This window comes from Ambystoma mexicanum, chromosome 5q (assembly GCF_040938575.1).
Source record: "Ambystoma mexicanum isolate Mex_15411 chromosome 5q, UKY_AmexF1_1, whole genome shotgun sequence".
Classification (NCBI taxonomy): Eukaryota; Metazoa; Chordata; class Amphibia; order Caudata; family Ambystomatidae; genus Ambystoma; species Ambystoma mexicanum.
Genome location: NC_090933.1, coordinates 1,201,519,651 through 1,201,544,755, shown reverse-complemented (window position 1 = coordinate 1,201,544,755; position 25,105 = coordinate 1,201,519,651). Strand labels below are relative to the sequence as shown.

The following is a 25,105-nucleotide window of genomic DNA, read 5'->3' as shown; positions in this document are numbered from 1 at the left end:
GTTGGGCATCGTCAGTGAGGTGAAGCTGAGCCTCTCTGAGCACAGTGAGCAGGGAGTCCACGTCTGGTTGCCCCAAGGTAACCTAGAGTGACCAACATAAATGGACATGCAGTACACCAGCCAGCATGTCCAATGGGCCACACAAGTATGGCTAAATCAAATGCCGCCAGCCTTGCCAGGACAATTGGAGCTGTGTGGACTGGGGCCCTGAATGCAACCCAAGGTTCTGCACAAGAGGATCCGGAGCAGGAGTGCTCCCTAAACTCATAGATGCTGCTGAGGATCTACTCAGTTTCACTCTGGCTGCCCTCATTTTGCCATCCTGTTGCCCTTCATGGATGAGCCTCCACTTGCAACGATATTAGGTGGTACTGCCTTACCATAGGAAATGGCCGGTCTTCCTTCTTTCCTCAGGACAATGAGGACTTGAAGGAAGTTCCATTAGGAGGTTCTTTAGGGAGCTCTTGTTGCCCAGGTGCGGGCCGGTCCTTCTCATGTCAAGTATCATGAACCTTTTGCAAAAGATCATCCCCTCATTATCTCAAGTTAGGGTCTATCTCCCAGAACTTTATAATGGGAGAAGAATCCATAGAAAGAACATTACTGTGTGTAATTTCTCCTTCAATGGATTGCCTATCTCCCGCAGATTCCTCATCTGATCCTTCTCCCTCGGCATCTGGTCATCGGCTCTGGACGTGACATCAGGCATCGCATAAATACTTTGTCAGTACGCCCCACACCTCAGTTCCTTTTTTCCGCGCGCTAACACGCTGCTTGGGAACACAGGCGAGTCTTCGACATTTTCGCCTGGTGTATATCTGATCCGGATCCTACCTTAAAGCATTTAATTAGTGGCCTTTGGGGAAATGAACTTATGGGGAGTCACTCATTTTGCACTGCATAGTGCAAAACGAAGGCGTCAAAGCACTTCCGCCACCATTTTACAGCTCTCGATTGCAGTTCGCAGCGACAATGACGAAAATGGTCTGGAAGAGACCAGTCTGCATGCAATGTATGCCCAGGAGCAAAATGAGCAGCCATCGTTTTGGCTGATTTATTTATCTATTTATTTTATTTAACATTTATGAAGCACACAAACCCCTCAAGAAGCTGTTACAACCCGTTACACTCAATTATGATCAGGACGGAGTGTAGGTATGCAAGAGTCAGGTACATAGGTATGCAAGAGTCAGGTGGCTTAGGTGAATAGCCGGGTTTTCAATGCCTCTCTGATTAGATAGTGATTTTCATTCAATCCAAAATACAAGCTGTTAGAATAGTGTGAGGTGGAGGAGAGCACAGTAAACACAACAGGCATTTGAGGACAAAGCTGCAGAAGGGGCTGGGGTTGTTTGATCACGTAGCCATGCTTAATCAAACAGCCCCCCAAGATCATGTGTGGGTTGTTACAGTGATATCCAGCCTCTGGAGATGGGCGCTCTAGCAACACTTTCTTAAAAGACTTCATTACAATCACACGGGGCACAATTCTCAAGGAATCAGGCAAAGGATTTGCTTTCTTACCTGCCTGTGTCACTGAAACGCCAAAGTCACTTTATTTATCAAGGTGACCTTCGCCTTTCATGAGAACTGTGAGTTCATGCAGATGATGCGCTGGACAGCGCCTTGAAACACATTAGTGTCACACCAAACGCTAAGGTCCTCATATCTGCCAGCACCCAGGCTGGGGCTGGTAGCCTGTCACGGTAAAATGGTTAAAATAGAAAACACATGTCTATCACTCTTTGAGGGATACAAATACAAGCGGGACAGTAGTAGTTCATATTGCTGCTGTCCAGGTAAAATCAACAGAAGGATCAGATATGACCCTTCTATTCGTTGCACATCCCTCTGCACCTGAATTGAACAGACGTATGAGGATTCTTTGCATTTTCATGCACTTTAAAGTGCACCACCTGATTTGCACAATTGCCTCTTTGATGCACACATTCAACATGCCTGTCAAACTAGGTTGCATCTTTTTGGGGGGCAATACAAGGGGATGGCCTTGTGCATCCCTTCTCTCGCGTCTCAACATTTAGCAGAATATCTGTTTATTTTCTCTGTAATAATTGTTGATGGTATGTTGGAAAAGTGAAACTGCATATTCGGGCACTGTGGTGCAACTCAGAGTGGTGAAATCCTTTCGTAGATGGCACACAGTTTATATAACAGAGGGAACGGAGAGATGTAAATGTGATACTTGTAAATAGTAGATGTAATCTGCTGCCTCTGGATATGGAAGGTTTGTCGTGTGTGTGCAGCGTTCATCCAGCAGGGGGCAGACTCACATCACCAATGTAAAAAGATCGGCTGTCAAATGTAATTGCAATTCGATAAGCAGGTTGGTTTGTGTATTTACCCTGTCAACGTCATATGCAGAGTGAAGAAGCAAGCAGAGTGGTAGAATAGTGGGCTTGTAGGAGCACAACAGTGAAGGATGGAAGCAAGTACACTTTTCATATATGGGCACAATTTCATTATGTTGATTAATCTGTAAACCTGTGATTAGAATAGCACTGAGATTGGAAGTCCTAGCACATAAGGATGTTTCTAAATGCTGAATCCTCCTCCTATGGCATCACACCACTGGAACATGGAGGTCATACTCTACTGGTGTGACCTACGTCAGGTACTCCGGGCATGCATGTGTGTGTCTGGGTTCACTATTACCTGCTTCCTTTATTCACAACCTGTACTGCTAACCCATGGGGACAGCACAAGGGGTGGGTAGAAGAGTACGAGGGGGAGGGGGGATCAGGGGGACGGTGCAGCATATAGAGCATGCGGACCTGGGGCCAGTGAAGCAGACACTTAGGTTGCTAGGAAACTGGGCACAAACCTCTGGCAAAGGCCCACATTCAAAGGCGGGGGTAACTATTCACAATTATGAGATAGAGACTGGTCTGACAGATTAGAACACTGAGAGATTTGTTTGTTTGTTTGTTTCTTTCTTTCTTTCTTTATCTATATTGCACACCGTACCCAGGGTTATCTGGGCGCATTACAAGGATATGCATTTTCTTAGTTACACACAGTAAGTATATAGTACACAGTACAGGAATACACAGGTACATTGAGATACATATGTCATTTTTTACACACTAGGCGAATAAGTAAGTAAGTCAGGCAGTGGCAAATTATACAATTGAGGGTTACAGGCAGTATAGATTGTACAGAATTACTATACATAGATCAAGTTGGAAAGGGTTGTTTAAAGACTAGTAGGGTACATCATTGGAGATCAGCCAACTTTTCATGTCTTTCCTAAATTTATAAAAGGACTGGTCGGATCTTAGTGTAGTAGGTAGGGAGTTCCAGAGTTGAGCAGCCAAAACTGGGAAGCTGCTACCGCCTGCTTTTTTAAGTTTGTACCTAGGCAAATGTACGCAGCTAGAGTTAGATGACCTGGTAGGTCCGGCATGATGGATTTTGTCAAACTTTTCAGTCAGGTATTGAGGGGCTGCATTGTTAAGGCATTTATAAGTCAAGGATGCTGTTTTGAGTTGTATTCTCTCCTTGATGGAGAGCCAATTGTTGTCACGTCTAAATGCACAAATGTGTTGTCTGCGAGGTATGCGTAGGGCAGTCCCAAGTGCTTTATTCTGTAAAATCTGGATTTTCTTGATAAACTGTTTACTGGCACCTAGATACAGTGCGTTACAGTATTCAACTTTGGATAATACTAGGCCTCTGGCCAGAGTGGTGCAGCTTTTTACAGATAGAAAGGGTTTACAGGTGTGTATGAGCCTACAGGTATATGCTGTTGCAGAGACTGTTGCACTGACGTGTTTGCGCATGTTCAGGGAGGAGTCTAGGTAGAAACCTAATGTTTTTACCTCTTTGGCAATCTTTATATTGTTTTCATCAATATTGAAGGAGCAATATTGATTGCTCATTTTTTAAATGTTGATAGGAGTGGCTAAGAGGAGTAGCTCGGTCTTATCTTCATTCAAGCAAAGACTGTGTGTGGCCATCCAGGCCTGAATGATGAGGTAGATTTTGTTTATGAGAGCCAGGTCTTTATCATAATCGCCAGTCAGAGGTATGAGGATCTGGGTGTCATCTGCGTAATTCGTCAAACAATGGTTTGGTAAAGGCATAATACATGTTAGGCGATAATAAATTGGATCTTTCAGTATCATTTAAAAACAATTTTAATCATCAATACAGTAATTCATACACAAATCATAACATGATATTCTAAAAAAACGATATTCTAAAAAACCTAGGATTTAATCACTGGTCCTGTTCATTTACAGTTTCCACAGGGGTGGCCTGGGTACCATAACATACAAGAATTGTAGAGTGACTTTTTAACACTGTTGTTTTCTGGTTGGGAATGTAAAGAACAAACTAGAAGTCATACATGAGCCTTACTGCTCTTCTTGATCATTTTGACACTGTATATTAATTTACAGTTTGTATTATCAACATGTTTCAGTTCATTGTTACACTAATGTAGAACATTCATCAGGAGTTGAAAACCCAGCAGTTTAAATTGTGTAGGTACACTGTGGTGTTTGCAGTGGTTCATACATAGGTGTTAGGCAGAAACCTGTGCAGTTCCCTCTGGGAATATACAGGATAGGGTATACAGGATAGGGCAATTTACACAGTAGAACAAGCAGACACTGATCAGATATATAATTATTTGTTTAAAACACATCTATGGAAAACACACTGGCACTATTATGGAAAACAACTTCAATCACAGTTACTATAAGTATATATCAATCCCATAACAATATTTCGACAAGTCTAGGTTCAACGGCACCACTTATTTGCAGACAGAGGTGAATGCTTTAACCTACATGGCACTCTAGTATTCGTTAGAAAGGGAGAGAAAGGGGCAGGGTATGAAACCAACTCAGTACCAACACTTTTACGAAACAAATGCAAGGCGAGCAAGGCAGGGTCGACTGTAAATCACAAAGTTCAGAGGTCAGGCCCACTCGGAGAGAGGCAAGGCTGTATGTCCCAAGAGTATCACAGTGGAAATGCACTTCAAGTCTTTGTAGCAAAATGTCACAGAAAGGTTGGACCAGTTTAGAACAAACGTTTAAGAAGGTCTGGAGGCGACCCAATGGAAAGGTAAGGATTTAAGACACAGCTAACCGTTTCAAGGGAAGCCAGGCGGACACAGTACCTTGAGAGTGAAGAGGCAGCTCCGGCGGGGGCAGTTGTTCCTGGTGGTGGATGCAAGTCGGGGCTTTGCCAGAAGATGAGATGATCTCGTTGTCGAGGAAAGTTGAAGATCGTTGCACCACCAGGGAAGAGACCAGCCGCGGAGTGCTCAATCACAAGGCACCACCTTTTGGTCATGGTACAGTGGTTAGTGGCTATCCGGTTGCCGGGGTGCTCAGCACGGGCAATTCGACCACTGGACGTCCTGGAAGCGAAGAAAAAAGCAAGGGACTGGTTGTTCCCACCAGTCAGGGGAAGAAGACTCTCCAGCAGGGAGATCTCCTCTGTCATTGGGAAGTGGTGAGTTGGTTCAGCAGGGCTCCACCGGAGGTGTCGTCATTGCAGGTCGGCTCAGCTTTACCCTCGTCGGATTCTTAGGTCCTGTGGCGACTTCTGAAGTTCCAGTCCCAAAAGTCCTGCTTTTATGCAGAAAACCCCCATTCATTCAGCCTAGCTGTCAATCAAACATACTAAGTGGTGAGCGGGGCGGCTCACCACTCGGGCCAATCACACAAGAGTGTGACTTGAGTTGGCAAGGCAACTCAGTCCAGGGTGCCTTAACCCCCACCCACACCCCCTGTGGTACCCAGACAGAATGGCACCACTCTGGAGGGCTTCAGTGCAGAAGCCCGCCAAAAGTGGAACAAAGGGCTCAACCTTTGGTTTCGGAGTTACAGAGGCGAACACATACGCCATTTTGAAAACTGAGTTCTGGCAGAAAATACCAACCGGTGGATTTATTTAAGACAAATAAACCGGCGGTATGTTAGAGACTAATGTGAAAAAGTATTAGCCTCCAACAATGGGAAGAATCCCACAGGAATATATTTGCGGTCGAATATAAAAAGTAGTATCCACTGCCACCAGCCAAAACTCGACGAGGGGGACGGGACAGTGCCCCCTCGAACAACAGTCCCAGGGGTAATCGAATTACCCCTACCAGTACGTCCACAATAGGATGGTTTGTACTAGTTCTGTTAGTAAAATTAGGTCTAGTAAAGCCAATGGTGACTTTACATGCCCTGGGAGACAGTAGTCAGTCCCAGGGTATGGAGTCTATGGTGGGGATCCTCTAGGACACCCCAGTGTTACGGCACGGAGGGTGCAGTGTAACACACATAGCAAAACACATGAGGCCCTATGGAGTAAAAGACCCCATAGCCCATAGAACACATTGACATTCAAGGAAATCAACCACATTCATGTCCAAGAGTGGGAGAAAAAGAGTCTCACTCTTGGCAGGATGAAAAAAACAAACTCCAGAAATCCAGCAAAGCTGCTGGGGGACTCACTAGGTTAGGAAATTCAGCCTAAACAGAGAATTCTCCCTAACACTCGCGCCCCCCCCAGACTAAGGGACAGGAGGATTTAATCCATTCCTGGATGAATCTCATACCTCTAGTCGATGACATACATCCTAGAGAGAACATCAACATTTTGGTGGTGACACCCTGACCTGTGCTCAATGGTGAAATCAAACCCTTGCAGGCAGATCGACCATCTCAGTAGTTTTGGGTTTTCCCCTTTCATTTGCATTAACCATCTCAAGGGTTGGTGGTCAGTCTGAATGACAAACGTAGAACCATACAAGTATGGCCTAAACTTCTTCAGAGACCACACGATAGCAAAGCATTCTCTTTCGATTGTTGCCCACCTTGTTTCAGGATCCTTCAGCTTGCGGCTGATGAAGCAAACGGGGTGCTCCCTACCTTTCCCATCCAGTTGACTGAGTACTGCACCTACTCCTACATTTGAAGCATCTGTCTGCACAATGAAAGTTTGGTGGTAATCAGGAGCTCTGAGTACTGGGGCTTGGCAAAGAGTCTTTTTCAGGTTTTCAAAGGCCTGATTGCACTCCTCGTTCCATCGAACCCTTTTAGGGAATTTTGGAGAGGAGATGACATTCAGAGGAGAAGCTGTGGTCCCATAGTTCTCAATGAAATTGCTGTAATACTCAGTGAGACCTAAGAAGGCCCTCACCTAGGTCTGAGTAGTAGGTGTTGTCCAATTTTGCACAGCTTCAATCTTGCTGAGCAAACGCCTTATTTCTCCACCTCCTACCTCATGTCCAAGATAGACTACCTTACTCTGTCCAATTTGGCATTTACTCGCCTTTATGGTCAGATTGGCTCGTCCAAGACCCTGCAAAACATCTCTTAGGTGGGTTACATGTTCTTCCCAGGAATTGCTGAACACTGCTATGTCATCCAAGTATGCCATGCAGAAGTCCTCCAACCCATTCAGAACCTGGTTTACCCTCCGTTGAAATGTAGCAGGTGCATTTTTCAATCAAAAAGGCATTACCTTAAACTGGTATAAGCCAGCTGGGGGTAGAAAATGCAGTTTTCTCCTTGGCATGGTCTGTCAGGGCTATTTGCCAATAGCCTGACGTCAAGTCAAATGTGCTGAGGAACTTGGCTGAACCAAGTCTATTCACCAACTCATCTGTTCTTGGCAAAGGGTGGGCATCAGTCTTGGTGACTGAATTAAGAGCTCTATAGTCCACACAGAATCTAAGTTCTTTAGATCCTGTGTTTGGTACTAACACAACTGGGCTAGACCATGGACTAGTAGAGGGCTCTACTACCCCGAGATCAAGCATCTTGCTGACCTCACCTTTGATGTGGGTTCTTACACTTTCTGACATTCTGTATCCTCTGCTTTTGACTGGCAGACAGTCACCAGTGAGTATGTCATGCTGGCCCCAAGGGGTCAAGCCTGGTGAAAGTGAGAACAGAGAGGCAAACTGATTCAACATAGATTTGCACTCTTCTTGTTGCTCAGGTGTCAGATTTGAAGAGAGATTTACTCCTTCAATTTTTTTGTCTAAAGGTAAGCCTCTGAGGAGATCCGGAGGAGCTTCACTCTCTTCTTCTTCCTCTGATGATGCTAGAAGCAATGCTCCTACCTCAGGTCTCCAGACATACGCTTTGAGTCTGTTGGTGTGGAAGACTGTCGGAGCCTCCTTGGGATTGCCCAAGTCCACCAGAAAGTTGACCTCTCCAAGTTTACCCACAACTCTGAAGGGTCCCATCCATTTGTCTTGCAAGGACCTCTGCCTTGTTGGGATCATAACGAGAACTAGCTGGTCTTGAGTGAACTCAACCATGTTAGCCTTTTGATCATGCCAGTGCTTGGCCAATGCTTGTCCAGCTTTCAAGTTATCACTTGCTTCCGCCATCATGTGTGACATTCTCCTCCGGAGAACTATCAGGTAGTCAGTAACTCTGACTGGCTTGGGGGAAGGAGCACTCTCCAACCCCTCCTTAATCAGGGCCAATGGACCTCTGATGGGATGACCATAGAGAAGCTCAAAGGGAGAATAACCTACTCCCTCCTAAGGGTCTTCTCTATAAGCAAAGAGAAGGCATGCAGTAGAAGTTCCCACTTCCGTTTAAGGGGTTCCTCTAAAACACCTATCATGCTCTTCATGGTTTGGTTGAACCTTTCTACCAACCCATTGGTTTGTGGGTGGTAAGCTGTTGAGAACTTGTAAGTAACTCCACAGGTTTTCCACATGGCTTTCATGTAGTGGGACATAAAGTTTGACCCCCTGTCAGAGATTGCTTCCTTAGGAAACCCAACCCTGGTAAAAATACCATGGAGGGCCTTACTCACAGCCAGAGCTGTAACAGTCCTCATAGGAATTGCCTCAGGATACCTAGTAGCATGGTCTACTACAACAAGTATAAACCTGAGAAGGTTGGAGGATCAAGGGAACCAACAATGTCAATCCCTACTCTCTCAAATGGGACTCCCACAACTGGGAGAGGCACTAAAGATGCCACATTCTTGGAGCCAACCTTACCAGAGGTCTGGCAGGTGTGGCAGCTCCTGCAGTGTTTTTCTACTTCGGCCCCCATCTTTGGCCAATAAAAGTAGAGAGAGAGCCTTTCCTTATTCTTCTTGAAACTCAAGTGACCAGCCAAAGGAATCTCGTGGGCTAACTGCAAGAACTGTTGTCTGTTCTCTTTGGGTACTACAAGTCGTTTGTAGTCTCCAGGTTCAGACTCGGTCTGTTCACTGTAGAAGAGGCCATCTTCCCAGTGCAACCTGTATTTCCCAGGCTCTTGCCTTTCAGCCTGAGTTTCTGCCTGGTGGCGAAGACCTTCCAGAGTTGGACATTCTCTCTGTCGCTTACTGAAGTCTGCCCTGTTGGGTCCACCTTCTGCCAGTAAAGACTGCAGCTCAGGATGGTCAACAGGATCCAGATCTCCAATGAGTTCCTGGCCTTCCATTAGCTCTTCTTCAGAGTCTAATTCCACCACACAGGGTTGTACCACCCTCTCAGCTTCAGCTGGAAGGGGAGTTACTGGTTTAACTTTGGACAACCGAGGGGAAGTCCTTGTTGGCTGCACTGAAGTGCTGGCTGCTGGTTTCGTTATTGAAGTTTTAGGTTTCCCTTTCGCTTCTGATTTCTTTGAGACAGCAGCTGACAATTCCAGTGGAGCAGGAGTGATATCCTTCTTCATCATTTCCTCGGGAGTACCTCTCATGGTTCTCTCCCTTGCAGGTCTGGTTAGCTCCTGTAACTGTTTACTAGGAGGTCTGGGGGTATGAGACACAACTCCGAGAGTTTTTAAATCGTTACCCAACAGAACTCGTCATGGTACCTCACTCTGTATGCTGACAGGTATCTTCACAGTCATGTCGTTACACTGGATGAGAACTGGTAATTGGGGAAGCATCTGCACAGGCCCTCCAGCTAACTTGGTGAGGCGTTTGGGTGCCTTAGCAACATCCTCAGCCTGATAAAAAGATTTATCCACCACAGTTATGCTGGCTCCAGTGTCCCTAATGGCAGGAGTTTCCTGGCCATTCACATGGACACTGTCCTTATAATACTCTTTTGTATTATCTGGGATAGAATTATAGACATCTAAATTCTGTTGTTCCCACAAACCCAGAGACACTAAAGAAACACTGGCTGAGACTCCAATGGGTTCATCAGCCAGTAGTAGAAAGTTTCCACTTGTTATTTGGACTTCCCCTCTGGAGCGAAGGCTAAGGAGACAAGCTGGACCCCTGAAGGTTTACCCTTGCATCTGGGATCTCCTTTCACATGGTCAGTAGAGCCACAAGCAAAGCATTTTCCGAATGCTTTCTGGAATGGTGGCTTGTTCTGGCCTCCCACTGGTTTGGCACCAGAAGGTACACTATTCTGCTGCGGTTTTCCTTGTGGCTTACCCTTATGATTTTGTTTGGGGCCCTCTTTGGAATTTGAGTTATTAGGCTGTTTTCCCTCATCCTTTTTCTGAGTTAACCCAGAATCCTTATGAGTAGCCCTTTGGCAACCCACAAGTCAGCAGCCTTAGCTAGCTTCCTGGAATCCAATTCCTTCGAATCAGCCAAGTGCTGTCTGAGCTCAGGAGAACAGGCATCATAAATAGACTCCAACATAAAAAGATTCTTCATACCCTCATAAGTGTTCACCTTGTAACCCTTAATCCATCGCTCTAAGTTTTTCAACCCTTCACTCACCCAGGTAGCCCAAGGGGTACCATCATGCTTTTTGAGGGTTCTAAACCTCTTAAGATACTGGGAAGGGGTCTTCCCAAATCTAGCTATCAAAGCTAGTTTCACACTTTCGTACTCTTTCCTATCCTCCTCCCCAACTCCATTACCACATCAGTTGCAACAGGGGGGAGCCTAGAGAACAACCAGGTAAGTAGCTCATTACCTGTGATGTTCTGGAGCCCATGATTGTACTCAAACAAACTCAGCCAATCCAATACATCCAACTTTGGTTCATACATACCAATTAATTCCTTAGGCATCCGGGGTCTTTTGGGACTGGAACTTCTAGAGGAGCCAGAGACAGAAGCAGTTTCGACAGACAACGTTTTAATTTCTAACTCATGCTTGAGCTCCATTTCTCTGAGCTTAAGAATTTGTTGCATGTTTCTGTTCAGTTTGAGCAGTAATCCTTCTGAATTCCAAGTCTATTTTAATTTTTTCTAGTTCGAGGACTTGAGGACTTAGTGTGGGACCTGCTATAGGCCCAGTAGGTACAGCTGGTAAGGCAGACAGAGGAGCAGGGGAGACAGTTTCATTAGCCTCTCCTTCCTCTTCAGCCTCTTCATCACTATCATCATAACTTTGATTTAGATCAACACCATTACTGTCATCTACATTTGCTGGAGAAGTTGGTTCCTCTGAACCAGTACCCAGACTTTGGTTGTCCAGCAATCTCGCTATCATTTCTACTTTCCTTTTACAGAAATATTCTCTTGTCTATAGAGAGCTCTCAAACTCTCAGTATTTTTTCCTGAGAAGGACTCCTGACTGTAAACTTCCATGGTAGACATGTTTTTTAGAAAGTTGCTTTTTAGTGCTAATCTTTGTGGTTAGTTATCCTAAAGTGTTGAAAAGCACTCTAAACTGTATACTCGATACGAATCCCACCGCTGTACACCGGTGTTAGGCAGAAACCTGTGCAGTTCCCTCTGGGACCACTGCAAAAGATTTAGGACTACAGGTGTTTGGCAGTAAACCCACTTGGTAGCAGCCTGTACCACACAGATTCACTTGGTAGCTGTGGCTGAGCAGTCAGACTTCCCTCAATTAGAGTTAGGCCGTATTTGGAGTATACAGGATAGGGCAATTTACACAGTAGAACAAGCAGACACTGATCAGAGCTTGGGTGTAAAGATATATAATTATTTATTTAAAACACATCTATGGAAAACACACTGGCACTATTATGGAAAACAACTTCAATCACAGTTACTAGTAAGTAAGTAAGTATATATCAATCCCATAACAATATTTCGACAAGTCTAGGTTCAACGGCACCACTTATTTGCAGACAGAGGTGAATGCTTTAACCTACATGGCACTCTAGTATTCGTTAGAAAGGGAGAGAAAGGGGCAGGGTATGAAACCAACTCAGTACCAACACTTTTACGAAACAAATGCAAGGCGAGCAAGGCAGGGTCGACTGTAAATCACAAAGTTCAGAGGTCAGGCCCACTCGGAGAGAGGCAAGGCTGTATGTCCCAAGAGTATCACAGTGGAAATGCACTTCAAGTCTTTGTAGCAAAATGTCACAGAAAGGTTGGACCAGTTTAGAACAAACGTTTAAGAAGGTCTGGAGGCGACCCAATGGAAAGGTAAGGATTTCAGACACCTCACGCTAACCGTTTCAAGGGAAGCCAGGCGGACACAGTACCTTGAGAGTGAAGAGGCAGCACCGGCGGGGGCAGTTGTTCCTGGTGGTGGATGCAAGTCGGGGCTTTGCCAGAAGATGAGATGATCTCGTCGTCGAGGAAAGTTGAAGATTGTTGCACCACCAGGGAAGAGACCAGCCACGGAGTGCTCAATCACAAGGCACCACCTTTTGGTCGCGGTACAGTGGTTAGTGGCTATCCGGTTGCCGGGGTGCTCAGCACGGGTAATTCGAGCACTGGACGTCCTGGAAGCGAAGAAAAAAGCAAGGGACTGGTTGTTCCCACCAGTCAGGGGAAGAAGACTCTCCAGCAGGGAGATCTCCTCTGTCGTTGGGAAGTGGTGAGTCGGTTCAGCAGGGCTCCACCGGAGGTGTCGTCGTTGCAGGTCGGCTCAGCTTTACCCTCGTCGGATTCTTAGGTCCTGTGGCGACTTCCGAAGTTCCAGTCCCAAAAGCCCTGCTTTTATGCAGAAAACCCCCATTCATGCAGCCTAGCTGTCAATCTAACATGCTAAGTGGTGAGCGGGGCGGCTCACCACTCGGGCCAATCACACAAGAGTGCGACTTGAGTTGGCAAGGCAACTCAGTCCAGGGTGCCTTAACCCCCGCCCACACCCCCTGTGGTACCCAGACAGAATGGCACCACTCTGGAGGGCTTCTGTGCAATGGCCGGCCAAAAATGGAAAAAAGGTCTCAACCTTTGGTTTCGGAGTTACAGAGGCGAACACATACGCCATTTTAAAAACCGAGTTCTGGCAGAAAATACCAACCGGTGGATTTATTTAAGACAAATAAACCGGCGGTATGTTAGAGACTAATGTGAAAAAGTATTAGCCTCCAACAATGGGAAGAATCCCATAGGAAAATATTTGCGGTCGAATATAAAAAGTAATATCCACTGCCACCAGCCTCAAACAACAGACCCAGGGGTAATCGAATTACCCCTACCAGTACGTTCACAATAGGATGGTTTGTACTAGTTCTGTTAGTAAATGTAGGTCTAGTAAAGCCAATGGTGACTTTACATGCCCTGGGAGACAGTAGTCAGTCCCAGGGTATGGAGTCTATGGTGGGGATCCTCTAGGACACCCCAGTGTTACGGCACGGAGGGTGCGGTGTAACACACATAGCAAAACACATGAGGCTCTATCGAGTAAATGACCCCATAGCCCATAGAACACATTGACATTCAAGGAAATCAACCACATTCATGTCCAAGAGTGGGAGAAAAAGAGTCTCACTTTTGGCAGGATGAAAAAAACAAACTCCAGAAATCCAGCAAAGCTGCTGGGGGACTCACTAGGTTAGAAATTCAGCCTAAACAGAGAATACTCCCTAACAATAGGTTTTCTAATAATTATTCTTAACCTGTAAGAAAAAGCACAAACATAGATTAGAGTAAGCTATTGCTCCTATCTCTCTATTGTTTCTCAATATATGAGTATGAAACCTCTGTAGGTTGATGATTACCTGCATTGGTTTCTTGAGAGCGAGACCACTGGTATTAGTGGTAGTCGGGACTGAGATGTGTCGTTCTCTGTGCCTAATTAATGTGAAAAGCATAAGAGAATGCTTTAAATGTCACTTAAACAGGCCATGTAGGGTCAATACCCTCATACTATAGCGGAAACTTAAAATTACGTTTTCTATGAGAAGAGGCATAGGGTTACCCACCTCCCGTGTTTCTCGTAGGTGGCCTTGCTTGTGTGGTTGGCGTTGTGGCAGAGCCTTAAGATATTGAATGGCTGGTGGATTCTTCTAAATGCCTCTGTGATTACCCCTTCTCAGTGGGTCTTAGATTTTAGACAGCCTCCTAGACAAGAGGTACAAAGATAAGTGTTACGTCACTGTTATGCTCACCTGGTCTCTTCGGAGGCTTTGGGGCACGGTTGCAGCCCTCCGGTCCAACTTCGCCCTCTGCGCTTATGTGATGACTGGTGGTAATAGGTGATGCTGCTCGGGACTGCTCCTGCGTGGAGAACAGGGGGCCTGAGTATGCCAGCTTGTGCGCCTGATCCCCTTCTAGACCCCTTCTCCCAAACCATGGTACCCGCGGGATGCGCTGTCCCTGGAAAGCTCACCTGTTGATTAGTTTTGGTGAGCACTCCATCCTGCTGCTTCTGGCAGGGGCGCTGGTATGATCTGGAGCGAGTTCCTTCACTGGTCCCTTGCACGTGGTAGTCCAGTTCTGCTGCGACTAATCCACTATACTTCAGGTAAGTGTTCCTGTTTGCCTTTGTCTTTCCTCGTCTGTTTTTGTTGTATTGTAAAGTTTGTTGTCTTGTATTGCTGTCCGTTCCACTTTTGATGTTTGCTCTTTTGCTTTCTTTCCTTGCAGGTGATTTTGCCGGCCCGGCAGAAGCTGCAGAGCTCAAGGCGGCAGCCGAAGGGAATGAGGACTAAGCTGCAGCAGAACAGTATCTGGTAAATTGTTAACTAGGGGGCGCGCAGGGTTCAAATGTGGGGCAGCCCTAGGACGGATGTTCGAACCTTGTCTTTCTTCTTCTTCACAGGGTCTGAGTTTGTGGATGCGGAGTGCGGTGCAGCGGCATCGGGATCAAGATCACTGGTTGTCAGGCGATGAGTCTGCAGATGAAGCGATGAAGCACCGGTTTCCTGGAGGTGAGTATGCAGGAGAATGCCTGGTTTCAAAGGTAAGTAAACAGTTTCAAGCGGCGGTGAGCGTCACGTTGCACACGAGTGCACAGTAACGTGAAGCACTGGCCTTAAGGAGGAGCAGCTTATATAGCTCAGCTTCTGAAGCCACACCCACCAGGTTCAACCTGCCTGCCACACCCTGCCACACCCGATGAGTCAGCACATGGAGACCAGGACTAGGGAGCCACACCCGATGAGTCAGCACATGAGGATGTTCTCTGGAATAAAGGCTTTCAGCTCCTGGAAGGTTCTTGTAAAATAGAAGCACTCCTGCACTGAAATAAAGTAAAAGCACTCCTGCACTGAAATAAAGTGTTCCTGCTCTATATGAGCCTGGCGCCAAAGGTGCCAGGACTGAGTCCAGCCAGGGCCCCTGTGTTTATGGGTCCCAAGGGGACATAAGTGAGTCAAGTGACCCTTTGCTCCCATCACTAGATGGTGTGGTTTTTGTGTTCTGGAGCCTGTGGCCATGACAGTCACAGGTTCCATGCCTACTGTGCACTGGTGCGGACGCCGTGTGTTGTGGAGATAGATATCATACACGCATGGTAGAAACGTTGGTGTCATCAGATCGCGTGTCAATCAGTGGGGCCAGGGAGCATCCGCGTGTCCGCGTGGGCGCTGTAATGGCAAGAAGCTGGTATCAGCGTTCATAATCAAGCTTCGTAGACGCTGGGTTGCGAGTATGGAATTTGTCATATAGATGCATATTTCGATTGGATTTCACACCTAAATGTAGAGTCGATCTTGAGCTGGGCTCGGGTGTCCAATGGACCGTTCGGGTACGGCTGCAGTAGCGTTCTGCTTGTCTGAGTCTTCTGCGGTTAGCATTGGTTGCTAGGAAACCGCTCTTCGTTTCAGGCGTGTTGAGTCCTACGTCGCTGTTCATGACTGGCATCCTAATGTGGGTGTCATCTTTGAACGGCTGTATTCATAGTGGAAACTTATTTCAGATGGTTCTTTGTGTGCTTAACAGTACTCTCAGCCACTCCGTAGTACATGTAGGTTGTGCATAAGTGGGAAATAACCCATATGGGCGGCACTCAAGTCCCTGTGCATTAGTCCAGAGTGTCCTGTGATTGAGGTATCGGCCCATATAAATAAACAGTGGGAAAGCTCACATCAAGAGGTGGAACCCCTATGGTGGGTTAAGTGAGAATCTTAAGAGGGGTGGTCAAATCACAGCCACAGAATGGCTGTGATTTGACCGTGCACCCACCTGTTATCTCTTTGGTCTTCAGTCCTTTATCTTGTGCCATTCGATGGCCTTGTTCAATCCGTGTGTATCGCTGCCTAAGATGTAGATCATTTCATGTTCCTTTTTCTGCAATAGATTTTCCATGTGCACAGAACTGTCCCCCTTCAGGACCTGAAGGACTGTCCACGTGAAATCCTCATGTCCATGGTTCTTATCCATGAAATGCTTAACCATAGGTGTCTACTTTATTTTTAGGCAACTCTTTTGTTCCATTATTCTAGTTTTTACTTTTCAGTTAGTTTTGCCCATGTAGGGGCGTCCATAAAGGACAGGCCTGGTAAAATTCAGCATCAGATTCCACCAGTATGCTGATGACACACACCTATACCTGAAGGTCAACTACCTCGATGACATTCACTGATTGAAACGCAGCATTACCACCATTTAAGCCCCGGTGGCAAGTGCCTACCTGCATCTCAACCCTACAAAACAGAGCTAATTTTCCATGAGGGCACCACCAAACGCACTGAAGTGCGTAATTGGCTGACACAGATGGATATTGCCAGCTTCTTCTCCAAATCATCCCTACTGAGAAGTCCCTCAGCTTTGGCCTCTCCTTCAAAGCACACATAGCGAAGCACACACAAACAGCATGATACCAGCTCTCACTCCTGTGCTAAATCAAACTCCTCATCCCAGCCTCAGACTTTCGATGTGCTCTCCCACTTGGATGGGGGCAACACCCTCCTGCAGGTGACCCAACCACTACCATGGCCCCTCTGAAACCTGTCCAGCACACTGCAGCATGGCTCATTGCAGGACTGAAGAAATTCAAACACATTTCCTACACTGCTTGCGCCTCCAAGCTTGCATCACCTTCAAGGTAGCCTCCATCCCATAGAAAGCCCTAATGTCCAAGATGCCAACATACGAAGCAAAATGATCAGCATCTCAGGTGATCAATGCAACAACAGTGGCCAATATAATGCCAGACTGGAATTGAAGAAATGTAGTAAGGGGAAGACAAGACAATATGTGATTTCCTGCAATGCCTTCACGCTCTGTAGCAACCTTCCTGCTAACATTAGTCTGGTTCCCTTCCTCCTTCAATTCAAGAAAGAGTTGAACATCCTTCTTTTGAAGGAAACCTCCACCGGTAAATGAGGGCCGGAGACCGACAAGGCCCGGTCCTCTACCTCTACCCTACAGTGCCCTTTTGTTTTCTGGCTAGGTTTGTACTATATAAACCACCTGCTTGCCTACATACATATAGTCCTGGTGGTGAATACTCTGCATTAGCACTGCAGGGCAATGGGCAGCACCATGTGTCCCTTGGATATGCTCAGCAGCTCTCAGGCACGCTGGCAGGACACCCAGCGCCCCTTTTACCCTCTAACACAAGTCAATCTATGGCTATCTTGAAAGAAAGATGGCCAGCATAATACACCTTTGAGGTTTTTTTTTACATCACACATTGTGTGTACCTTTGTATTTATGTAACATATTGTATGTACATGTGTACCTTATAACATGTCATTTGTAAATGTGTACCTTGTGCACATTGTAGCTTTGTATCTTGTATCACATGCAATGCACCTTTGTACATACAATCTATCTTGAACTATAATACATTCTTTATACAAACCTTTGTACCTTTGTACTTCATATCACACTCGCTGCAGTGCACCCGTGATACATCTATGCCTTATTTGAGAGGTCTCCCTCGGTACTTGCATTCATACATGACTGAAATTCCACTTCCCACAAGCAACATGGAGACACATTACATTACAAATGCGCTGTGTTACATGCAGTTCAGGAGACAGATCTTAGGACACATATATATGGCCATTGGGCCACTTACGCTGCCATATGCTTTGCTCTGAGCGACCCGCACGCTACATACACAGCCTAAGTACCTCACACTAGCGGCGTTCATCATTATAGAAAACATGTTTCACATTTGCAAACAGGCACGTGACTTGCCTTTTCTCATGTAGACACATCAACTCTGTGGGCACACCTTTGTAAGCATGTCTAAGACATGTATGGTCTATGTTTGAAACATATATAATAATAACAATTTAGTATTTATATAGCGCTACGAACCCACAGGCATCTGAGCGCTGCTTATTACTCACGGTGTGTGGTGATCGTTTATCGACCTCGGAAGGATGAAAGGCTGAGTTTGGCCCTGCCGGGATTCAAACCTGCGTCAGCAGGCTCTGCACGGATGTCAAAGCCGACCGGCTAGATATATCATATAAATATATCACATTTCTGAACACGTTCAGAAATATCACATGAACATATATCACATTTCTGTGAACACACTCTACACGTCCATTACTAGTACAGTCTTTGACTGGGTAGGATAGCTCAGGGGCAACGTGTTCTAGCCTTGGAAGCAAGATGACATGGAGCAATACAGATTTGATCCCCGGCTAAAAGGGGCTGCGACATAATCAGTGATGCCGCCTCACGGAGCAATACAGATTCGATCCCAGGGTGAAAGGGGCTGCGACATAATCAGTGATGCCGCCTCGTCCGCACCAGATTGCGCCGTTCGGTATTAAGGCGGGAGAGTAATTTGTAATTGGCTATTTATAACACGTGTAATACCCAGAGGTTTCCAAGCACGGACCGGGGGATCGAACCTGTGTTGCTCCGTGAAGTCTTGCTTCCAAGGCGAGCACTTTGCCCTGGAGCTATCCTCCCGAGAAGATGAAAAGATGACAACACAACGAGCAAACATTTGCTGTCAATGCGGCAATGAACTCGGATGAGCAGCTACCCGAACCACTGAGGCTGGAAGCATGTTCTTCTAGTCTAGATACACAAGTACCAATTAAAAAATCACTGGTTCAAAAAAAGCCTTCCTTGTTGGTTATATTTACCAACTTCTACTCTCTTGTTCCCCCGGGCTTTCGGGTATCTTGCTCTGTTTCACCTTATGCTCCAGTATCATTGGTTGGTCGGGTGTTTAATCTACTTCGAAGAAATGGAGACAAGGAGTCACAGGGAATCAAGGTAAGGGAAGTAATCTCAACCCAGGAATGAATGGTATACCATCAGGCCGGACACCTCGGCCCTTGCCGCTCCTACAGCATACTAATACTCAATCAGGAACACTAATGCAAGTTGCATGCCGGTGTCCGCCAACATTAGCACTTGTATGCTGGTGGGTCCCTTGCCTGGCAATTTCTACTTTTGTAAAGCAGAGTACAAGAGTTAGGAGCAAACACAGGTGCAATCACCTCTACCCTTTACTTTTACACTTAATTTTGTCAAAAATGTGAATGCAGCCTGCAATGTATGGTGTGCAGTCGGCATTTACAATGGATTGCTGTGGAATCCACCTGCTTTAGAAGGTGCTAAGAAGTGCGAACTCAAGATTCAAATTATTTCCACTACTCTGTTTTCAAAAGGTAAGAGCATTTCCATAGCGCGAGAGCAATGTGTAAACTGCTTTATGCTTTGATGGTATGACTTGCTTTACCGCTCCGCCCCGCCCCTTTTAAATGAGTCCTCATATCACGTGAGCACTGTGCTTGGCCAGATCTACATTGAAATACTGAAAAAAACCAAGACCCAAAACAACGCATGTTTTTTTTCAAATTTAGAAACTGTCTTTTCATTCTTTTGCTCTTTTAAAATATTTTGTGGGTGGTGGGAGACCTCCCTGCACTCCCCCTGCCCCAAAAAATGCAAAAATACCACAAGAAATAAGTGAAATAAATGTGTTGTTTTGGCGTTGTTTTGGCATTCTTTTTTTTTTGGCGATAACGGTTTGCCTGGTCTCCCTCCCTATGGTTTTTTCTCTCGATATCTGGTTATACATGAAGGTGTTTGGACTCGTGTCTACAATCGATTGCAATGCAACACTACCCCTGGCCCACCTCCTTTTCTTCATCCTCGCATTTCTTATTCCCCTATATGTGCTGGGAAACAACTTGGCGTCATTTTGCTTTGCCGGTCAGATAGCACTGCGTGCTAAGCGCTTGCCCTTGGCATCTGTGCGCAGCCTGCTGTGGCAGGTTTGAATCCCGGTAGGGTCAACTCAACCTTTCGTCCTCCTGCGGCTGATAAAATGAGTACCACTCTGTGGGATAATAATGTCTTCTGTTATTTCAGTGCTCTGAGACCTGTGGGTGTGTAGCGCTGTTTAAGAAATACATTATCATTATAAAATAATATTTTGAAAAAGAATGGGCCTTGCCTTTTGCTCGGTAAAGCAGTCCTGTTCGTGACGAAGAGTGCCATGCAGATTCTGAAGTCTGTCATTTGCATGAACACCTGAAAGTAGTTAGAGGTGCCACGATTTGTTGCTACAATGGTTTGGTGCATCCAATACCTTAAGCAAAAGTGGCACAGAGCTTTCAATGCAATACTTATATGCTGGATGAGTCCTTTCTTAAATCCCCATGTTATCACCACACACACTCTTTGGTAGTTTGCTCAACCGTGAAAATGACACATGCACATCAGTGTGATTCTACTTAAAAGGTTGAGCAGCCTACTTTTCTCGAAAATATCGCCATGTGGTGTACGCGGGAAACCAAGTCAATGATCCCTGCAACAGACTTCAGGATTCTGGCCTAAGCCAGTGTGCTTTCCCACTTGGACGTGGTTGACAATCTTCTTAACATAGTCTTCATCTCCTCCCTGCCCCCCCTCAAAGATCCCTCATTGCAAGACTAAGAAAACTGACCACAACGCCCCAATCCAGCGCCCATATACGATTAAATTCGTCAGGTGCGCACTATAAATGTTCCAAAATCAAAAATCAAATTCCCCATTCCTCCAAGACTGCCTCAAAATGCCCTGTATCACATACAAGATAAGGAGAACGTTCCATGCTGCTTGGCTTAAAAGCTCACCATCACTGGAGAATGCCACATCACCATGAGGTCAACATAACAGCAAGAGATCAGATATCAGCACACTGGAATCCAAGAAGTCCAAGCAGGAGAAGACCAGAAAACAAGACGCCTTCTGCTATGACCCCACACTCTGGAAGAACTTTCAGTCTGGCTTCCTCCCTCCTGCTCTTCAAAGAACACATCACTAAACATGGGGACCATAGAACAGCAAGGCGATCCTCCCTCAATACACAGCTTCCTCCCTCCTGCTCTTCAAAGAACACATCACTAAACATGGGGACCATAGAACAGCAAGGCGATCCTCCCTCAATACACAGCTGTCCCTGCTGCCTAGCTAGGTGCGGCTATATAATCACCAAGAGACATGCATACACACATACATATCAGAAGCCACAAGATTTTCCAGACTAGTCTCTAAGACCAACAAGAAGGAGACAGCTAGAAAACAGGCATTCCCGTGCTATGCATAAGGACTCTGGAAAAACAGCAAAGAACATCAGATTGGCCCCCTCGACCCTGCAATTCAGGAAGGAACTGAAGGCCATAGTCTTCAAGCAGCGCCTCATTGTGCGATGACCCATGGATAGAAGCTCTCCCCTCTCTCGGCCCATCCTGCACCTCTCCCTAACCCCTCTCCTTGGTCTCCTTTTCTGTACAGTTCTCCAATGCTTGCTCGCTAGGTTTTTGTTGCTGAAACTTATCCGCTGGCTAATTTTATTTCAAGAAGCTTCTCAAAGTTCAATAATATTGCATAGGATTAGAGGTTATGTTTCTGACTAAAACATTGGGGCTTGTGACACGTTTGGTGGTATCCTAGTGGTAAATCTGCCAGGATACCACCAAACGGTAATACCATTACCGGCACCTGATCTGCCGGTATTACCGGCAGTTTACATATGCCGGCAACGGTAAATGAATCCCCATTCCATGGAGTACTGCAGTTTTTTGGCAATGGCGTGCCTGACTTACTAGAGGTAAATCAAGCCACCCCACCGGCAAACTTGTAGTTTGGCAGTGCGGGAAAGGTGGCATTAACGGAATTACCGCCACTTTGTTCCCATACCGCCACACTTGTAGCGCCCCATTTGATATTAGCCTTACCTTATATAATATATGTACATATTGCCAATATCAAATGATAATGATTTATAAAGTTTCTATATTAGAGGCACTCCAAACTCTAGGCAAATTCGTTATGCTTACTCCATTGGTTGAAAAACATCTAATCACAAGTAAGCATGATGTCGAAGCTCTCAGGGTGCACAAAAACTAGGAACCCACTTTGATTCGTGTCCACAACCTCTGAGTGGCTGATTTCTAAATTGTGTCCATAACTGTGATTGCTATGTTTTTTTTTTCGAATTTCTTGGCATTATCCATTTCTTTCTTTTTCCTTTTTTTCCCCGCTAATCATGCAGCCATTTCCATATCTTCCTATTATATTATATTTCAATTATATTCTGGGCTCAAAGAAAGCTAGACAAGTCACACCCAGTTGTATATGCAGGAGATTGTGCCACTGGCCCCTGGGGACACTAGTGATTGTGTGCCCGATCACAGACACTGTACCATTGCTGTCAATATGGATTCTGTGCATCTACCGATGTCGCCTTTTAAATCGAGTATAAATAAATAAATAAATAGATTGTCCATCAGATTTACCCCGACAAACTAAACTCTCCCTTTCTACTGGCAAACCAGCACAAAACATTATTTTCAGTCATTCCAAATGCCGGTGCAAAATAGGCTGCCACTGGTGAAATATATGCCATCTGGCCACGATTGCACCAAGCACTAACCAAATGGCTGCATTAGTGGGAGGTTAGGGGAAGAGAATTCTTGGGGATTTGGTGGGTGCTGTGATGACTCCAATGGAGTAATCACCGATTTCCCGGAGGTGACCTTCTCCCATGTGGCGAGGGCACGGCAGCCGCAACCTGATCCTGATCCTGGGGGCGGCTACATGAGGAAGGATCACATGGGAGGGGACAACTATCGGAGATGACTTCATTGGATGAGACAAAGTTTCCTCCCTATCTCATGAGGAAACCTTCCAATGCCCAAAACCGTAATGGCCTATTGTCAACTGTTTGTTTCCCCTTGTAGAAGAAGTAAAGAAATCTTGTCACCATATTCTTTAGGTCAAAAACCCATTCATGACCTAGACACACAAAGCTCCAACAAACCCCTTTTTGCTTCTGATACACCTTTATGTGAAAGTGTTCTCTCCTGCAAACCCACTGGGACGAACTACCAAAATGCTATATGCCTGATCACATCTATGGACTCCAACTCCCATAATCACTGCAGTACTGAGATGCAGAAGATGAAGGAGTTGGTCCAAGGTAATAAAAGCTTAATGTGCAGACTCGTTTTTACCGAATCACCTGTGCGTGGGACATGTAAGATGGCAACCACAATACTGAGGGTGGCAGCGCAGGAGAAGATGTCGGCTCTTATGCGGAGGCTCCTGAAGGCAAGAGAGACGTGCTGGTTCGGCACAGAAGAGGAATCTGTTGAGGTAGAAGCAGAAACGCAGTACGCAAGCATGAAGAGACGTGGAGAAACTGGGAGCCCCAAGAGATTTCCTGGGTGCTCGGCAGCTCAAAGAGGCAGCGTTCTCCAGACCAGGCCCTGAAAGGAAGCAGGCGTGTTACCACAGAGCCACGAAGGAGTCCTCAAGGACGTCTGCACCATCCAGTGTGGGAAGCGAGCGGCAGAGCCACCCTGCTGAAGCGCGACCAGGACCGGAGACACTGAAGAAAACCAGTGAGTCGACCTGAAGCAAGTAGGGACCCTGGGTCATTCCGGCGACCGTGCGAATGACAGTTTGAATGTAAAGAGATTGCTAATACAGAAAATACAAGAAGCTTGTTTGAATGCAAAAAAGGCGAAATACAAATTCAAACCACAATGATATATGGATGCATGAGATGCAAGTGTGAAACAAAGCTTGAACAAACATTAATGAAGAAAGATTTACCGAGCCAAAAGCGGTATATGCAGTTAATGTGATACAAACGACCTGTGAAATGCATAGCAAGTCCTGGGAAGGAAAAGATGCCAGGCAAGTGAACCCGCAAGAGATGTCCTGGCAGGAGAGTACACCAGGCAAGCAAAACCACAACAGAGGTCTCGGCAGGAGAGTACATCAGGCAGTTGGAATTGATTGATTGATAAGTTATTTATAATGCACCTATTCACAAGTGTTTCAAGGTGCAACCAGGCAAGGGGGGGGGGCAACAAGGGAGAAAAAAAAACAATCTTACTATGCCCAGTATCATTTAGATCATGAAAGTGCCCAGACAAGAAGTGCAGGGAAGGGGAGTGGGTAGAAGTGCACCCAGAGCAGCAGGGCCCTGAGTAAAGTGCAAGGAGGGCTGGGCCTCCCGAGGAAATCACACCTTGGTAGTGCAAGGTAGGCCAGGAGGCAGTGCAGGAAGGCCAGCAGGCAAGTTCCGGGGGACTGGACAGGAGGAGTGAGGGGGCTGGTGTTTTGTATGACTCAGAGGAACACCAAGCAGCCAGTCAGCATAATTATGCAGGAGGAAGGGAAGGTTAGCAGAGGAGAGGCAGAGAGAAGGAGGGGAAAGGTTAGCAGAGGAGAGGCAGAGAGAAGGAAGAAGAGAAAAGGAAGGTCTTGGGCAGCTTCTGGAACTAAAGAAGATCCTGCTCAAGGTGGAGAGTAGAAGGGAGGCCATTCCAGAGGGAGGCACCTGCAGAGGAGAGAGATCTACCACCCAGTCTTTGCTTGGAGAAACGACTCACCCGCAGAAAATTGGAAGTAAACGAGCTGAGGGCTCCAGTAGGAAGATACATAGGAACAGAGCTTTGGACATAGTAAGAGCCCCAGCCCCAAAAAGCCTTGTGGGTGATGCAAAGGGTCTTGAACTTGATCCTTGCAGTCACTGGGAGCCAGTGGGGGGATTTCAGAGCTGGAGAGATACAGGTCATGGGTTTGAGTCCAAGGATAAGTCTTGCAGTCCTGTTCTGGATCACTTGATGAGGGCA

At 46.2% G+C, this 25,105-nt stretch overlaps 1 protein-coding gene across 3 annotated transcripts in view; it reads left to right on the top strand.

Moving 5' to 3' along the window:
• The window catches only part of LOC138497955 (serine/threonine-protein phosphatase 6 regulatory ankyrin repeat subunit B-like), a 759,106-nt gene that overhangs the window by 248,423 nt on the left and 485,578 nt on the right, over positions 1 to 25,105 (top strand). The gene's annotated exons all lie outside the window — the stretch shown is intronic.